This window comes from Nannobrachium achirus (assembly GCF_963921795.1).
Source record: "Nannobrachium achirus genome assembly, chromosome: 21".
Lineage (NCBI taxonomy): Eukaryota > Metazoa > Chordata > Actinopteri > Myctophiformes > Myctophidae > Nannobrachium > Nannobrachium achirus.
Window position 1 is genome coordinate 23,932,442 of NC_137828.1, and position 16,975 is coordinate 23,949,416.

Consider the following 16,975-nt stretch of genomic DNA (forward strand, 5'->3'; position numbering starts at 1 on the left):
ATGCATGGGGGGGGGGGGGGGACAATTTGTACTTTTAAGACCTTTTTAATATCTCAAGAAATGACCATTACATTACATTACTGTTAAAAGTAATCAAAAACCTGCACTAAGGGCTGGCCTAACATTGGCCAAATTGTAAAATAAATATAAGAGAGTCAAGCTTTGTGAACTTGTAGATCAGCTATTTTCAAAATATTTATCTGTGGAACCAAGTCAAACTAAATGTAATGCCTCAACTCCTACAATTCCAAGTTCCTGTCAGTGTGTGTGTGTGTGTGTGTGTGTGTGTGTGTGTGTGTGTGTGTGTGTGTGTGTGTGTGTGTGTGTGTGTGTGTGTGTGTGTGTGTGTGTGTGTGTGGTCGGGGGGGGGGGGGGGGGTTCAACTATCATTATAAAGACACAAATATCTTGTAGATTGCTACTTTTACTATTTTTGAATTTGAATCAGGTTTTCAACAGTTTTGGACATAATGAGCAAAAGCAAAATAAGAAAAATAACAATTGCTGAGCATTTGGATGAACCTAGGGTGCATGATTAAAATGCATTGCAATAAAGTTTCGACTTTGTAGATCTGCTATAGTTTTGCTATTTATTTTATTGTAATCCTGAAAAGTAACACTTTTGGACACACAAGGTTTCCACCCGACAAGAGACGATTCAGGGATGTTTGAGTTAATCAGACGCAGGGAAACTCCTCACACTTCACAGGAGATAAAACATGCAAATGATACAGAAAATAAAGCAAATGTTTGTATTATAAATGACAGGATATGGAAACCTTTCATATTATATATATATATATATATATATATATATATATATATATATATATATATATTTCATTCAGATAACTTACGATATGATTAACAATGTTTATTATACTAAAAATCACTATTCGTGAATGCCTTTGTGTGTGTGTGTGTGTGTGCGTGTGCGTGTGCGTGTGCGTGTGTGTGTGTGTGTGTGTGTGTGTGTGTGTGTACAACAATACTGTTGTATACAAATACAACAATGTGCGAACACAGCAGCAAGATTTGTGAACTGTTGCGACAAAAGAAGGCTAGAAACACAACCACCCTAAGGACTACAAACCATGGATTGACATCTAGACCTACTGCTGTATACAATATGAAAACAGAGCTGCTACAAGTCAGGGAATTTTAATAAAACCCTGGGAATAAACTTACTATACTTACTATACGCTGTACTATAAGGGAAAAAAATCACTCCCAAAAATCTGCTTTAAGTGGGGAGTGAGGGGTCTAACTAGGTGTTTTTAATTATTCTGAATCCATTGCAAGCATTTGTTTTGCACGAAAAACATTCTTTGGGCCAAAAATTGACCCCATACACCATACATGGGCAACAGGCGGCCCGGGGGCCACATGCGGCCCCCACCTTCACTTAATGCGGCCCACAGGTTAATACCAGAATACTGATATATTATTGATTTCAGCTGTTACAATTCCAAACATGACCTGCTTTAATTCCTTCAGTCTATATTAGTAGCTTAACGACTAGTATAGTAGTATTAAAATGTTTTTTTTTTTATGTCCAATGTATTTGTATTTAAGTTCATAAAGTTAACATGAGTATATAACTAAATGTGTTTGAAATTAAATCAAAATGTTAGATTTCAGGATTCCAATTCAAAAATAGCAAAATAATTATTCAGGATTCCAATTCAAAAGAAGCAAAAATAGCCGATCTACGAGCTCAAAACGCATCGCAGTGCGATGCGTTTTGAGCTTGTAGATCTGCTATTTTTGCTTCTTTTGTATGAGATACTAGAATGACAAAGTAGAAATATGTAGCAATATGCAATGTGGCCCTCTGGAGTGAAGGTGGAAATATAGTGGCCCTCTGGAGTGAAGGTGGAAATATTGTGGCCCTCTGGAGTGAAGGTGGAAATATAGTGGCCCTCTGGAGTGAAGGTGGAAATATAGTGGCCCTCTGGAGTGAAGGTGGAAATATAATGGCCCTCTGGAGTGAAGGTGGAAATACAGTGGCCCTCTGGAGTGAAGGTGGAAATATAGTGGCCCTCTGGAGTGAAGGTGGAAATATAGTGGCCCTCTGGAGTGAAGGTGGAAATATAGTGGCCCTCTGGAGTGAAGGTGGAAATATAGTGGCCCTCTGGAGTGAAGGTGGAAATACAGTGGCCCTCACCATCATCAAAGTTGCCCACCCCTGCTGTGAAAAGTGATGACTCATCACTAAACCATAGTTTTTTTGGGTCTGTTTTTATCCCAAAGAATGTTTTTCGTGCAAAACAAATGCTTGCAATGGATTCAGAATAATTAAAAACACCTAGTTAGACCCCTCACTCCCCACTTAAAGCAGTGATTTCTTTTCCCTTATAGTACAGAGTATAGTAAGTGAATGAGACCCAGAATTACCCTAGCTGTCAAACATTTTGCTAGGGATGTTGAATTTCAATCTTTGTTAGATATGTTACTAAACACCCTTACGAACACATTGGTGAAGAAATTGTTTGGTAAGGAATTTATTCCCAGATTTGACAGTTATTCTGCTAATTTTCCCTGACTATACCTTCAAATGCATTTTGAGAAAAAGTAATGCTGCCACCACCAGTAGGTGGCAGCAAACCATCACTTGTCATCACAAGAGCCCAGAGAGGTTATGGATCAATGAATGAGTTGATTCATATACATTTAAACATATTTTTTAATTAAACAAAGAGATTTCCCATCCTTTAAGATATAAATCTGTGATTGCAAAATGTATATTTTATCACAGTATTTCCATTCACTGCACATTACGTTGACATCTAAAACAGAAAAGATGCAAAATAAAGACGGAAATTAAACAAATGGACAATACAGTATATTAAATATTATCTCAATTGATACGTACCATAGCTCTGATACCTTCTCTCCATGTCCTTTATCACTTTGAAGCCTTATTCATGCAGAGAATGCTGAATGGTGCCACGATGCACCACTCAGATATAGATAACACATGCATGCACACATGGGACCTGGCAACGGCTTAGTAAAAATACATTCTTGCGCTCATGTTCAAAAAGTTAATCCAGGGAAATGTCAGATTCAATTTAGTTTAATAAGCCCTTATATGGTTTGAGTTGCTGATGATATCATTTTAATCAAATATTATTGTCTTAGAGAAAGCATTAGTATATTTGTGGTTTCCGTTTTCTCTCTTTTACAAATTATTAGACAACCTTTTCTCTTTTTTGTCCACCCTTTTGAGAACTACCTAATCCTGCATAGGTTTGTATGCCGTGTCCCGGAGGCATGTTTTCAGTTGTCCAACTCCATTCACATGTCTGTCTGTCCGTCCATCCGTCCATGCGCAGTCTGTCTGTCTGTCTGTCTGTCTGTCTGTCTGTCTGTCTGTCTGTCTGTCTGTCTGTCTGTCTGTCCCAACGTTGATTGATTGATTGATTGATTGATTGATTGATTGAAGACTTTATTATAAGTTTGCATAGGAAAGGGTCATGACGGTACATTTTTTAAAACACATTTTTGGACACTGCTCCTACAGATTTTGCCCTAAAATCACGCAAATCGGTACACAGTATGTCTACACTCATGTCATCAACATGGATCTGTCCCATTTAGCGCCACCTTCAGGCCAATTTTTTCAAACATATTTTTGGACACTGCTCCTACAGATTTTGCCCTAAAATCAGCAAATCGGTACACAGTATGTCTACACTCATGTCATCAACATGGATCTGTCCCATATAGCGCCACGATCAGGACGATTTTTTCAAACATATTTTTGGACACTGCTTCTATACATTTTGCCCTAAAATCACGCTGATAGGATATAAATTATGATACATAATTGTATGGTTTGTGTACGAGGGTCATATGACCATATAAGGATATATTATGAACTGAACTTACAGTATTATAGGAGACCACATTTTGGTCGGATACTATAAGCTCAGGCTAATAGATTACAGGTCATAGTAACTTTGGTTGCCATGACTATAATCATGTTTTGGTTTGTACTGTATGTCACTAGTGGAAAATTACCAACACTACGTGTCACTGTCTTCCTTGTTATGATCTGGGAACCAATCAATGAGTCCCACGACTTATACTGTTATAACTGTACTCTTTATATACATGTTAACTTCCATCTTGGAAGAGAGAGAGATTTAGAAAGCTACCACTATTGTATGCTCACTGTCTGTCTTCCTTGTCTGCTCTCTTCTAAGATATACGTCCTTTGGTCTCTGTTTTATTTTGGTTATGGATTTTATCCATATTCCATATTTATTTCACTTAATTAATTATTTACATTTCACACGCTGCGACCTGACGGTCGCTTATCTTTCGATTAGGGAGTCTTACTGGTAGTAGGCTATTATATGATTAATTGCCCACTCCCCCAACCGTTCTCGAACCATAAGCTGAAAGGATTCACATGAGCATTAAATAAGATACAGACAACTATCAACCATTCAAAATGTATTTCCGTGGAAATGATCATCAGGTGGTTATGCAGCAGTCTTAGTTATGCAGGATTGTCATGGGACCCAGACCAACAATACCCTCCCATACAACAGGCTCTGAAAAGAGAAGATACAGTCTGTTATTATATCTACAGTATGTTGCAATGTGGTTTTCTTAAAACATCGGCCAGTTGCAATAAAGGGTTCACATTATCATTATCATTTTCAAGTTGTTGACTTTGACATGACATAAGTTAACCTCTGGGCTGTAGTTAAATTGTAGCTTTCTGTGTAATTTTTCATTTAACATACCGTGACCGTCCCTCTGATCCTTGGCTTCACGGTTTTTCCTTGTGCGTATTGTGTCGGTAGGAACGGAACCACTTGTAGAACCACTTGCAGAAGGCCTAACAATTCCACTTCCAAAAGATGGGTTTCCGCCTGTAGAAGAGTGAGATCCACCCGCAGAAGGGAAAGATGGAGACCCACCACCTGTAGAAGTGTGAGACCCACCTCCTGTAGAAGTGTGAGAACCACCAGTGGAAGGGTAAGATCCACCTGTAGAAGTGTGACTGTGAAAACCACCTGTGTGAGAACCACCTGTGTGAAAACCACCTGTGTGAGAACCACCTGTGTGAGAACCACCAATGGAAGGGTAAGATCCTCCTGTAGAAGGATAACCTCCGCCTGTAGAAGGGTAAGATCCACCTGTAGAAGATCCACCGCCAAAGCCGGGTGATGTTCCTCCTAAAGAGGTACCCGACCCGCCACGAGAGCCAGAAGATCCAAGCACCGAAACACCCTGGCCACATGAATTACACGCTTCATTATTCTGATGTCCACTTGCCTCATTCCACCTTTGGAGAGAAAAAATATATAAGAAAGGTTAATTTTATGACTTCAGTAGGATTTCGACCTACTGTACTCACAAAAATGAAGAATACTACTCACACACTGGCAGGCACAAACTCTTACCCATTAACAGGAAAATAGCTACATGCTCGGTTTTCACTATCAATGGGATGGGCAGCGGATGTTGCTGTCAAAAATGGCAGGTAATGTAGAACTAATGGAATGAGACAAAAGTGTTGGTTATCTGAAAATCTGTTATTTAACGGCAAAAGTATTCACAATAGATGTTCTTACTGTGTTCGTCTCTACAGCCTGGAACCTGAAGGCCTCCAACTGGAAGTCCAGCTTGTTATCAGCAGTGCGGGGCATGAACTTGGATTTTGAGCCTGTGGCGGCGCCATCAATCAAACAGCTGGATCAGAGGGAAACATGGTTGGGAAATCAGGTTAACTTATCATAAAAGGTTGCCCAAACGATTTTGGGCAACCTTGCCAGGTTGAAAGTTATTATCTTACCCATCGTTGGCAATGAAGGCATATTCTGGGTTGGAGTATGGATCATGTGACACAGTCACCACACAGCTGTCCACAAAGACACGCAGGGGGACGTGGAAGTACTGTTGGACTGTTGCCTGGATATTGATTAAATCTCCCAGATAATACTGGTTGACTGGCCTCACAAAAAGCCATCGTCTGTACAAGGGAATGAAGAGAAGTATTTTGGTAAACCTGCTGAATGTATCTAGTATATATATCTCTGCTGTCGGGCCGAAACCTCCTAACTCCAAAATGTTCATTTTCAGGAAAATGAGTGGAGTTAGGAGGTTTTGACCAAAGGGCTTTTTACTACTTTTCATTGGTTCAATATTACTGTATTTTCTTTTTGTTTCGGTCCATTTTGTTTTGTGTTTGTTTACGAATCTCCAGTCAGCACTCCACTCCTATGGGTGTCGCTAGCGGCAACCAAGAATAACAGAATCACTCACATAAACTCCCGTAGGACAATTCCCATTGGCCGAAGGGTATGTCCGTCAAATGACGTACCCGCCTGGAGGCGGACCCCTATAAATTCCCCATCCGCCGGATGTTCCCCCTCTTTTTCGCTTCTGCTTCAACTGGATTGCTTGTTTCACTCACTCGCTCCAACGAAGTCTTCAGCATTAAGAAGTTCCTAAATATCTACGTTCCTTAAAGAGAAAGAATTTCGTCTCGTCTGAACTGACTTTGGCAAGTAAGGTCGAGCCACCCGGTTTCGAGACTCATTCCATTCTTCTCTTCGTTCTACTGTTATTGTTCTCTGTTAGCTCGCTAGCCTCGTTAGCTTGTTTACGCTCGCAGCCTTGTTAGCGTTTCTTGTTAGCTTGTTAGCTTGTGTTAGCAGTGATGGCTACGGCTAGCTCCACGCTCGCCGGCCGTGCATGCACCACTCCGAGTTGCCCCCTTTCTCCTGGAGTCGGTGGATTTGCACCAACTTTGTGTACGCTGCAGGCACTGGGCCCACGCCGCCGACAGCCTGTTGCCCGAACCGAACTGCAGCGACTGCCTCCGCACTCCGGTGCTTATTAGGCAACGACACGCCGCACAAGCGGCTAGTCTCTTCAACATCATGGCGGCGTTCCAGCCAGGCCCCTCTCCAGGGACCGTGGAACCACCTGCCTCTCCCCCCGGTACCTCTTCAGGACGACGGGGGATGCAGGCCTCATCCTCCACCCCTCCCACCCGGCGCCGCCGTTCTCCCTCCCCTGCTCTCTCCTATGCCAGCGGGGGCAGCGGGGACTCAGGCCCGGACTTCACCCAGAGCCTCTTCAGACGCTGGTCGGATGAAGAATTCGACGACGAAGAGGAGGCTGGGGCGGAGGTCGTCGAGGGTGAGGAGGACAACGCTCCTCAAGTGGAACAGATGGACACACAGTCGGTGGAACCGGAGATCATCATCTCTATCCCCGAGACTGATTCCCCTCTGTCCGTCTTCCCTTCGGTTGCCGCCACGGCTGGAGCTGCCGCCCCCGGCCCAACAGCCCCTTCGGCGGGGGCTCCAGAGCAGGCTATGCAGGAAGGCTCCGCTTCCTCCCCTGTTACCTCTGGTCAGCTGCCGGCCTCCCAGGTGTCCACGGAGGGACAGGCTCCCCCTCCCTCTCCCTCAGGGGGAGCTTTTGGGTCTGATGCGGTCCTCTCCGCCTCTCAGACCTCCTCTCGGAGCTCCTTGGGTCCCGCTCCTGCCTCCTCAGGCGCCATTCCAAGACCCAACAACGCGAGCTCCTCCTCCCAGGGCCCCCCTCCTCTTCCGGAGGCCTGGAGTGTACTAGAGAGAGCCACCAGGTACCTGGATCTGCCTGTTGCCTTCGCTCCACAGGCAGAGAAGGCTAAGGTGCACCGCCTAGGGAAGGCTCGCCAAGCCCCCCCCCCCGCAGGTGATGTGCATGCTTCCTCAGATCCCCGGTTACCAAGAGGCGCTGCACGAAACCTGGGAGAAGCACTGGGACCCAGACAAACTCCCTTATTCTTCGGAGTTCGTGGGAGGCCCAGAGATCGGAGTCCCTTCCTGCCCCAAGATCAGCCCGACTCTGGCCGCTACTCTTCAGGCCAGGTTCTACAAAAAGAACCCCAAGGCTCCTAAGGGGCCCTTCATCCTGAGACCCGCCCCCAAACTGGTCGACAGCTTTGAAGATCAGATGTCCAAGGGCGCACGTGACACCTACAGGTCCATCGGCCACTCTGCTAGGGACCTGAACGTCACTGGTCTCCTGGGAGCCTACATTCAGAAACAGATTCAGAATGCATCCGGCTCCCTGCCTCCTGCTGTTGCCACAGAACTCCTGGCCTCGGTGGACCACCTAATAGACGCCAACTTCCATGCCATCTCCTGGGCAGGGCGTGCTATGGACCTCATCATGCAACAGCAGGCTCTCCGCTGGCTCTACCCAGTCGCCGCGGCTAAAGACTTTGAGGAGAGAGAGGAGCTCCTCAAGCTCCCCAGCTCCCCCAGAGAGATCCTGGCGGACGGTTACCAGGTTTTCCAGAGACAGGCCGCAGCCCGCAAGGAAACCCTGGAGATTGTACAGGACATGATGCCCCCCCCTTCCAGCCGGGGCCCCCTGTTCCCACAGTCCACTAGAGGCTCCTATTCCCAGGCAGCCTCCAAGCCAAGAGCCTCCCGCTCCCAGAACAAGAGTAGGGGCTCCAAGACCTCGGCCTCCTCTAGCTCCAGGTCTTCCTCCAAGACGGCCCGCCGCCATCCAAGCCAGGAGCCGCCCACTCAGAGGCCCAGGGAGGAAAACCCCCAGCGTCAGCCTTTCCGCTCCGCGAGGGGCCGCGGAAGGTCTCAGCGCAAGTGACACTCTGGGGAGGGGAAAGCAGGGGTCATTAAAAAGTTCGTTTTATTCAAAACCTGTAACTCGGCCTCCTGCTGGTTCTGTCAAAATGTTGTCTCCACAAAATCTGACAGTAAAAATGTGTGTGCCAGAAAATTGTGTGGTTCTTCCTCTCGCACGATCGACACAGGTAGCTCTAGATTGTCAGCCCCTTCGGGCTCTTCCTCACAATCTGCTAACTTCACAGACACACAGTCCACACACAGCTGCTCTAAAAGGTACAGGGTCACAGCCTATTCAGATGCTTTTTCCCAGTGTAAATCCTCCTTCTCACGGTTCTCCACTAGAGAGCAGCATAGCTTCCCCTCCACACTCTCTGACTGTTCCAGGGTCACTCCTTTCTCCAGAGCAAGACTCTCTGCTAAAGGTATCTATGAGCCCTCTCGGGACGTTTTCAGACAGGCCAAACGAGCTAAGGTTAAAACGTCCGTCTCCGCGGGTTTTGGAGACGTTTCCTTTAGGCCCTCCTCGGGCAAAGGTCAGAAAAGTTCCTTTACCCTCTGTTCCAGCACCGCTAGCCTCGAACCACGTGACCGTTCCTCTTCAGGTGCACTCGGTCCGTCGTTCCGGCCGTCCCGCCCGGGTGGCCCCTCGGCAGCGGGAGCGCTTGTTTTCCTCTCCGGCTCCGCCGATCCCCGAGGCGCGCTCGTTTTCTCCCCCGGCCCCGCTGGTTCCCGGGGTACGTTCGTTTCCTCCCCCGGCTCCGCTGGGGTCAGAGGAACGCTCGTTTTCCCCTCCGGCTCCGCCGAGGAGAACGTCTCACGCCCTCCCGACGTCATCACGTCAGGACGTGTCGACGGAAGCAAGGCCCCTCAAGAGGCGCTCGGTAAACGACACCGGGCGTCCCGCGAGGGCGGTGCCGACCGTTCTTCCTCTCTACACTCCCCTGGCAGACTGCTTTTCGCAATGGAAGCGGTGCAATCCGAGCCCTTGGATCTCTCGCACCATAAGAAGGGGCTACAGGATTCAATTCTACAAATCCCCCCCTCTAACTTCCAAAGTACTCTTCACCAGGGAGAAGGGCCACAAGGCGGCCGCGTTACGAAAGGAAATACAAGCCCTTCTTCTCAAAGGCGCAGTAAGGGAGGTCTCTCGAAACGAGACTCGGCTGGGGTTTTACTCCACCTACTTCCTCGTGCCCAAGAAGACGGGAGGGCTACGGCCCATTCTAAACCTAAGTGTTTTGAATCAGTATCTGAAAACCTTCAAATTCATGATGCTGACTTCTGCCAGCCTGCTGCGTTCGGTGAGGGTGAACGACTGGTTCACCTCTCTGGATCTAAGAGACGCGTACACACACGTCTCCATCTATCCTCCTCACCGAAAATTCCTCAGGTTCGCCTTCCAGGGGAAAGTGTACGAGTACACAGTTCTCCCCTTCGGCTTGTCGCTGAGCCCCCGTGTCTTCGTTCTAGTGACCAAGACGGCGCTCGAACCCCTACGGCGCCAGGGCATCAGGATTGCAAACTACCTGGACGACGCAGGAGGTGGCGCGTCACACCAGGTTGGTTTTGGACCACCTACAGTCTCTGGGGTTTTGCATCAATCTAGAGAAAAGTGCTCTCACACCCTCACAGAGAACCACCTTTCTGGGGACCATTCTGGACTCGCAGTCAATGATCGCCCGTCCCTCGCAGGAGAGGATAGAGAAGTTTCTCTCCTGTGCAGCCCTCTTCCAAACGGGGAACACAGTCCGTTACGAGAGGGTCATGCGCCTCACGGGTTTCATGGCCTCAGTCCTGCACCTTGTGCAACTAGGACGTATTCACATGAGACCGTTTCAAAGGTGGATGTTATCCCTTCGGATCCCGTCCACCGAGGGTCGCGCTCTGGTGCAGGTTCCCCACAGGACTGTGGAGGCGCTGCTACCCTGGCGGCGAGCCGACTTCCTGTCGGCCGGAGTCAGAATGGGAGAGGTGATTCACCGCAAGGTGATCACCTCGGACGCCAGCCTTTCAGGCTGGGGCGCGACCTTAGAAGGTCGCACAGCACGGGGCCTTTGGGGCCCGGAGATGCGACACCACCATATCAACTACCTGGAGTTGATGGCGGTGATGCTGGCCCTTCGTCACTTCGAACCCCTGATCCTGGGTTGGCACGTGCTCGTCAGGACGGACAACACCACGACGATGTGTTATGTCAACAAACAGGGGGGGCTGAGGTCCCGGGAGCTAGACAGGTTAGCTCGGGACCTGACACTGTGGTGCCATGGTCGACTACAGTCGATCAGGGCCTCTCATGTTCCAGGCCTCCTGAACAGCGGAGCAGATCTGCTGTCCAGGGGGGAACCACGTTACGAGAACTGGTCTCTCCGACCTTCAGTGGCGGAGGAGATCTGGCTCAGGTTTGGCCACCCGGTGGCAGACTTGTTCGCGTCGTCAGAGAACGCGAAGTGTTCTCTGTTCTTTGGCCTGAGGGGGACTCCCCCACTGGGCCTGGACGCTCTGTCTCGCAGCTGGCCGCGGGGCCTTCTGTATGCCTTTCCACCGCTAGAGCTGATTCGTCCGACCCTCGAGAGGGTCAGACGTTACTCCCTGGAGTTGCTCTTGGTGGCGCCGAGTCAGGGGACTTGGAGTTCCCTGATAGCGCCTCTCCTGGTCGGTCGGCCTTGGCGCCTGCCCCTACTCAGGGATCTGGTGAGCCAGGCGAACCAGGAGATTTTCCATCCGGACCCCCAGCGCCTAGACCTGTGGGTCTGGCACCTGAAAGGGAGAGGCTGAGGGCTGCCGGCCTGGCCCCTGCGGTCATAGACACGATGCAGAGGGCCAGAGCTCCTGGTACTCTGGAAGTGTACAGGGGTAAATGGGAGGCCTTCGTCTCCTGGTGCAGGTCGAACCGCCCTTCGGTGGTTCCGGCTTCTGCGTCATTGAAGGACCTTTTGGACTTTCTGCAGTCCTGTGTGGTCCAGAAGCTAGCAGCCTCTACTCTTAGGGGCTATGTGGCTGCCATTGATGTCTGCCACAATGGCCTTGAGGGTTCTAAACCTTCTAAGAACCCTTGGGTGTCTCAGTTTTTGGCTGGGGTCAAACGAGACGCTGCTGCAGCTAGACCGTTGGTCCCCTCATGGGATCTTGAGGTGGTCCTAAGGGGTCTGAGTCAGGCTCCCTTTGAGCCTTTGGAGTCTATCTCCTTGAAGCTTCTTAGCTTTAAGACGGCTCTTCTCCTGGCTTTGACTACAGCCAAGAGGGTCAGTGACCTTCATGCTCTTTCTGTAGATGAGGGCTGTATGAGGTTTTCGGGTGATGACCGTAAGGTATTACTCAAACCTCACCTCAAGTTCTTACCCAAGAACGGGAGGATTCAGGAAGTTCCGGTGGAACTTCTGGCCTTTCACCCTCCTCCTTTCGCTTCGGAGGAGGATAGAAGGCTAAACTGTCTTTGCCCGGTTAGGGCGCTGAGAGTTTACTGTGAGAGGACTAAGGACCGCAGACGGTCTAGTAGTCTTTTTGTCTCTCACGGAAAGTCCACTGGTAAGACTGAGATCGCTAAGTCGACTCTGTCGGGGTGGATTGTGGACGCCATTAATTTGGCGTACGACAGTGCGAAGGTGGCTAGGCCCTTCGGTCTTAAAGCCCATTCGACTAGGGGAGTTTCCTCTTCCTGGGGTCTCACTAAAGGAACTTCCATACAAGAGGTCTGTATGGCGGCTAATTGGAGGTCGCCTTCCACTTCTGCGGCTTACTATCACCTGGACTTAACGCCTCTTTCCTTGGCGCATTCTGTCCTTGGGGTGGCCGCTTCCTCCCCTTCCTCCTGAGCTGAGTCCCTTGGTAGGGTTTCTCTCTCAGGGAGTTTTGTAAGTGTTTTTACACTTTTCTTCCTCCACCAAGACCAGAGGGTAGTGGCTCTGGTGGAGGGGGGCCCCTTTCCTGAGTTTTTCCCTTCGGTTTAACTTGGGGCAGACTAGGATTGAGGTGGGTTCTGGTGGGCCTAGTCTGTAAGGGTTCCTTAATTCCTGTTGGTTCGTTTCCGCTTCCGGGAGTTTATGTTTCCCATAGGAGTGGAGTGCTGACTGGAGATTCGTAAACAAACACAAGTGTTTCGTATGAAACACCTGTTTGTTAAGAATCGGAAGGAAGCACTCCACTCCGGTGAGGCCCTGTTCGTGAGTTTGCGCAGAGCTCTCTCAAAAGAGGGGGAACATCCGGCGGATGGGGAATTTATAGGGGTCCGCCTCCAGGCGGGTACGTCATTTGACGGACATACCCTTCGGCCAATGGGAATTGTCCTACGGGAGTTTATGTGAGTGATTCTGTTATTCTTGGTTGCCGCTAGCGACACCCATAGGAGTGGAGTGCTTCCTTCCGATTCTTAACAAACAGGTGTTTCATACGAAACACTTGTGTTTTTGTTCAGACCAAGGGTGTTTTAGGCACGGACATCAAACAAAAAAGCCTCTTTATTTTATTTTATGTATTTCTATTGTGTTGTTAACACATCTGGTGCCAACCCCGAGTTTCCCGAGTTTGTATTGATACCAACGCTGTGCCAACCCCGAGTTTCCCGAGTTTGGGCCGTTTTTGAATTTTTTTTTCTTTTTTTTTTTTTCAATTTTTTTTTTTTTCAAAATTTTTTTTTGGACCTCCAGAAATGTATTAGGCATGATCGCGATCGCGAAATTGCATGTTTAACCCCCATACCAACCCATTCTTTCAAACATGGCAGCCATGTTTGTTTACATCTGAAGAAAACATAATGGCCCATAAATCATGAATGCCTGAACGGATTTCCAGGCGGATTTTATTGTTTGAAAGCTGTGAACAGCATCTACACACGTGGTGCATCATCTAGGCATGGGCGTGCACTTTTTACACAATTGCACAATTACATGGAAGTCTATGGTAACCATGGCAACGCGAGACATTGAAGAGAAAAAATCATTGCAACATAAGTGTTAATGAAAAACTATTTTATTTTGACCAAAAATAAATTATTAGTTTCCCCATTCAAACACATTACATGCCTGTTTGCATTTCATTATTTAAGGTGATAAATACCTTATGTCATTTTAGTCTGATGCCTGTCAAACAATGCAAAAAAATACCCCATGTCACTGTTGTTTTGATTTGTCTCAACCTCTCTAGGGGGACTTAAAACGTTACACTTCTCTCTGTTAATCAGTGTAGCCTACTTTGTTAAACTTTCGGACGAGGCTTGCTTAACGAGTATTAATTGTTTACAGCTGGAAAGAAAACAAGACGTTGCATCTTAATCCAGCAGTGCGCGTGGATGATTTAAACTACACACAACGTCGTGTTTGGAAGCTGTTTACTACACTATGGAATTATTTATTTGGAACACAACACGAGGATATACTGCAGGTAGGAGAAAAGAAAAGAAAAGTAAAGTGGACTGTGTTCAGTGTTGTCTGCTGGCTGCCGCTGCAGGGGCTCAGTGTGTGTGTGTGCGTGTGTGTGTGTGTGTGTGTGTGTGTGTGTGTGTGTGTGTGTGTGTGTGTGTGTGTGCGTGCGTGCTACAGTAGTGCGTGTGCTTATCAGATGCGCGTCAGATAGCCTATGCTGCATTACTTAACACTCTTAATGTTAACGTTAATGGGCTCCTCAACATATGGATATACATTTCTTCCTTTGCATTGTACTGACTTGACTTGACTCGAGTGGACTCGGCGGGGGGCGAGTCCCGAGTCAAATGGTCCGAGACCGAGACGAGTCCAAGTCAAATTGAGGGCGAGACCGAGACGAGACCGAGTCAATGAAAAATTGGACTCGAGTCCTGACTCGAGACGAGTCATTGACTCGAGTACTACAACACTATTGATTTGTCTGCGAGAGACAAAAGAAAAAGTAAGAAATGGAGAACTGTGAGTCAAGATGAAACTGTAATTCTGCCAAATTCTTTCATCATTAAACACATGCATTGAATGTTGGTGTTTCACTTCCCTGTGCCATGTTGATTTGGTTGCCTGGGAAGCAGTTATCAGTAAACAAATTAGACATCACATGCCCTTGATGTGACATCATACACTTAGGCGGCGGCCCAAGGTAAAACAAAGACATTTTATTATTTATTATAACCAAATTGGCATTAACCATTGGCATTCCAATTTACAATTTAGGCATTTAGCAGGTACTCTTAATCCAGTGCGATTTACAGTAAGCAAGGAAAACGCAAGGTAATCCATCAAATGCAGTGGTGGTGCCTTTGGGAATCCTGGGATCATAGAACTAAGAACCTACTGTATCATCATGCTAGCCAGGTCAACACATTAACCAGGAATTCTTCTATTAAACTAGACCAGGTCACCTGGTTGTGCCAGACCCGCAATGAAAACTAGTATGGCACTGAACTAACACATGAACACACAGGATTTTATAGTCTCAGCAACAAAGCGTAGTGAGCTTGTAGATCGGCTGTTTTCACTAGTATGGCACTGAACTAACACATGAACACACAGGATTTTATAGTCTCAGCAACAAAGCGTAGTGAGCTTGTAGATCGGCTGTTTTGACTAGTATGGCACTGAACTAACACATGAACACACAGGATTTTATAGGCTGAGCAGCTGGAAATGTTTGTGAGCTTGTAGATGGGCTGTTTTCACTAGTATGGCTGTGGGGCAAATGTTCTGCAGCACTGAACTAACACATGAACACACAGGAATTTATAGTCTCAGCAGCTCGTCAGCCAACTCAACTCAGCTGGTCCCGTACAGGTGACGGCACTCAAGGCAATCAGCCGAGCAAGGGAAGGGAGGGGCAGATGAGCAGTCAGAGGCAAACACAGGCACACTGAGGAAAAGAGGGACACTGAGGAAAAGAGGGACCGACCGACCGACCGACAGACCGACAGACCGACAAAGCCTTATGTAGGCCGACCCCCTGGGTCTGGCAATAACATGTTGTCTAAATTACATTTTAAAGGGATAGTTCACCTCCAAAATTACTTTTTACTTATTACTCGCCCCAAGCCAACAATTCACACTGTGGCCATATTGGATCACATGACCACATAGGGTAGCAAGCAGCCAATCAGAAGATCAAAACAGCATCTTGGGTAAGGCAAGACCCGCCAACGGAAGCTTCTGATTGGCTGCCTGTGGTCATGTGATCCAAGATGGCCGCGGTGTGAATATGGTCAATGGGGGAAAAAGCAGGCTCTTTGTGTCTCTATTCACCATATTCCTGGCCATTCTATGGAGGCTGCCATTTTCCTTTTACAGAGGGCGCTGGAGCATTTTTCTTTGTGTGCTGCTTCATAAACATCTTTTCACTTCCTCCCAACTAAGGAAGTGACATGGAATTGTCTGTTGCCAGATTTTTCCAAAGAAATAAGCCCAACAGAAGCAACTACAGTAGGCTATACTACTTTACATTCACATTTGAAATGAGCAGATCAGCAAGCTCACAATGTGTCACATTGCGACACATTGTGAGCTTGTATATTTGCTATTTAAAAAATATTGAGGGAGAAACATTTTTGAAACATTTTAACAACATAAATCTGTGTGGAGGTCCCTGGCACCACATATTTTCAGATGGGTGTCTGCGACAGTGGACAAATATGTAATCTGGGGTCCTTGATATGAAAAGATTTGGGAACCACTGGTTTAAAAAATATTAGAAAGTAAGCAACATTGTTTTTTAGAGACACAAATTGCTTATTATAAGCAGACATGGCAACCCAGGTACATTCAGAGCCCAGAGCATAGAGCGCCAACTACTGACACTTTAATGCAAGGACAACAGGAAACCAAATTATGTTTTTTAGGCCAGCTTTTTCAGCCTCCGCCTCTTTCAGGATATGAACAGGAAGCCGGGGGCGCGGCCAGGAATAACGTGAATAGGGAACCACTGTTGGTCATCAAATTATACAAAAACAAATTATACAAAAACAAAATCATATCCAAGAATTCAAGTCTCCGTGGGGTGAGTAATCAATAGAAAAAAGTAATGTTTGGTGTGAACCTTAACCTTTGCATAAGACTGCATGGTCGTCAAGGCTAGCTAGGGCAAGTGCTACAGGCTAAAGTGGGGTTTGAAGAGGTCAGTATTGGGAAAATTGGGAGTGAGTCTGCAGTTCTAACTGCAAACAGGCGTTTGTTCCACCGTTTGGGAGTCAGAAGGGAGAAGAGTCTGGGATGTGTGGAACATTGTCCCGTATGTTTTAGGGAAGGTTCTGATAATAATAGTGCAGTATCACTTCCTCTTAGGATTCACTCAGGGACGTGCTGGCCATTGGGAAAAGCGGGACAACTCCCGAACAGCCGGTTCATTCCCGGCCGGTCCAGGCCGGCCATTAGGAAAAAGTTAAAAATAAAATGTCGGCCTTTTTGGGGCTGGGCGGC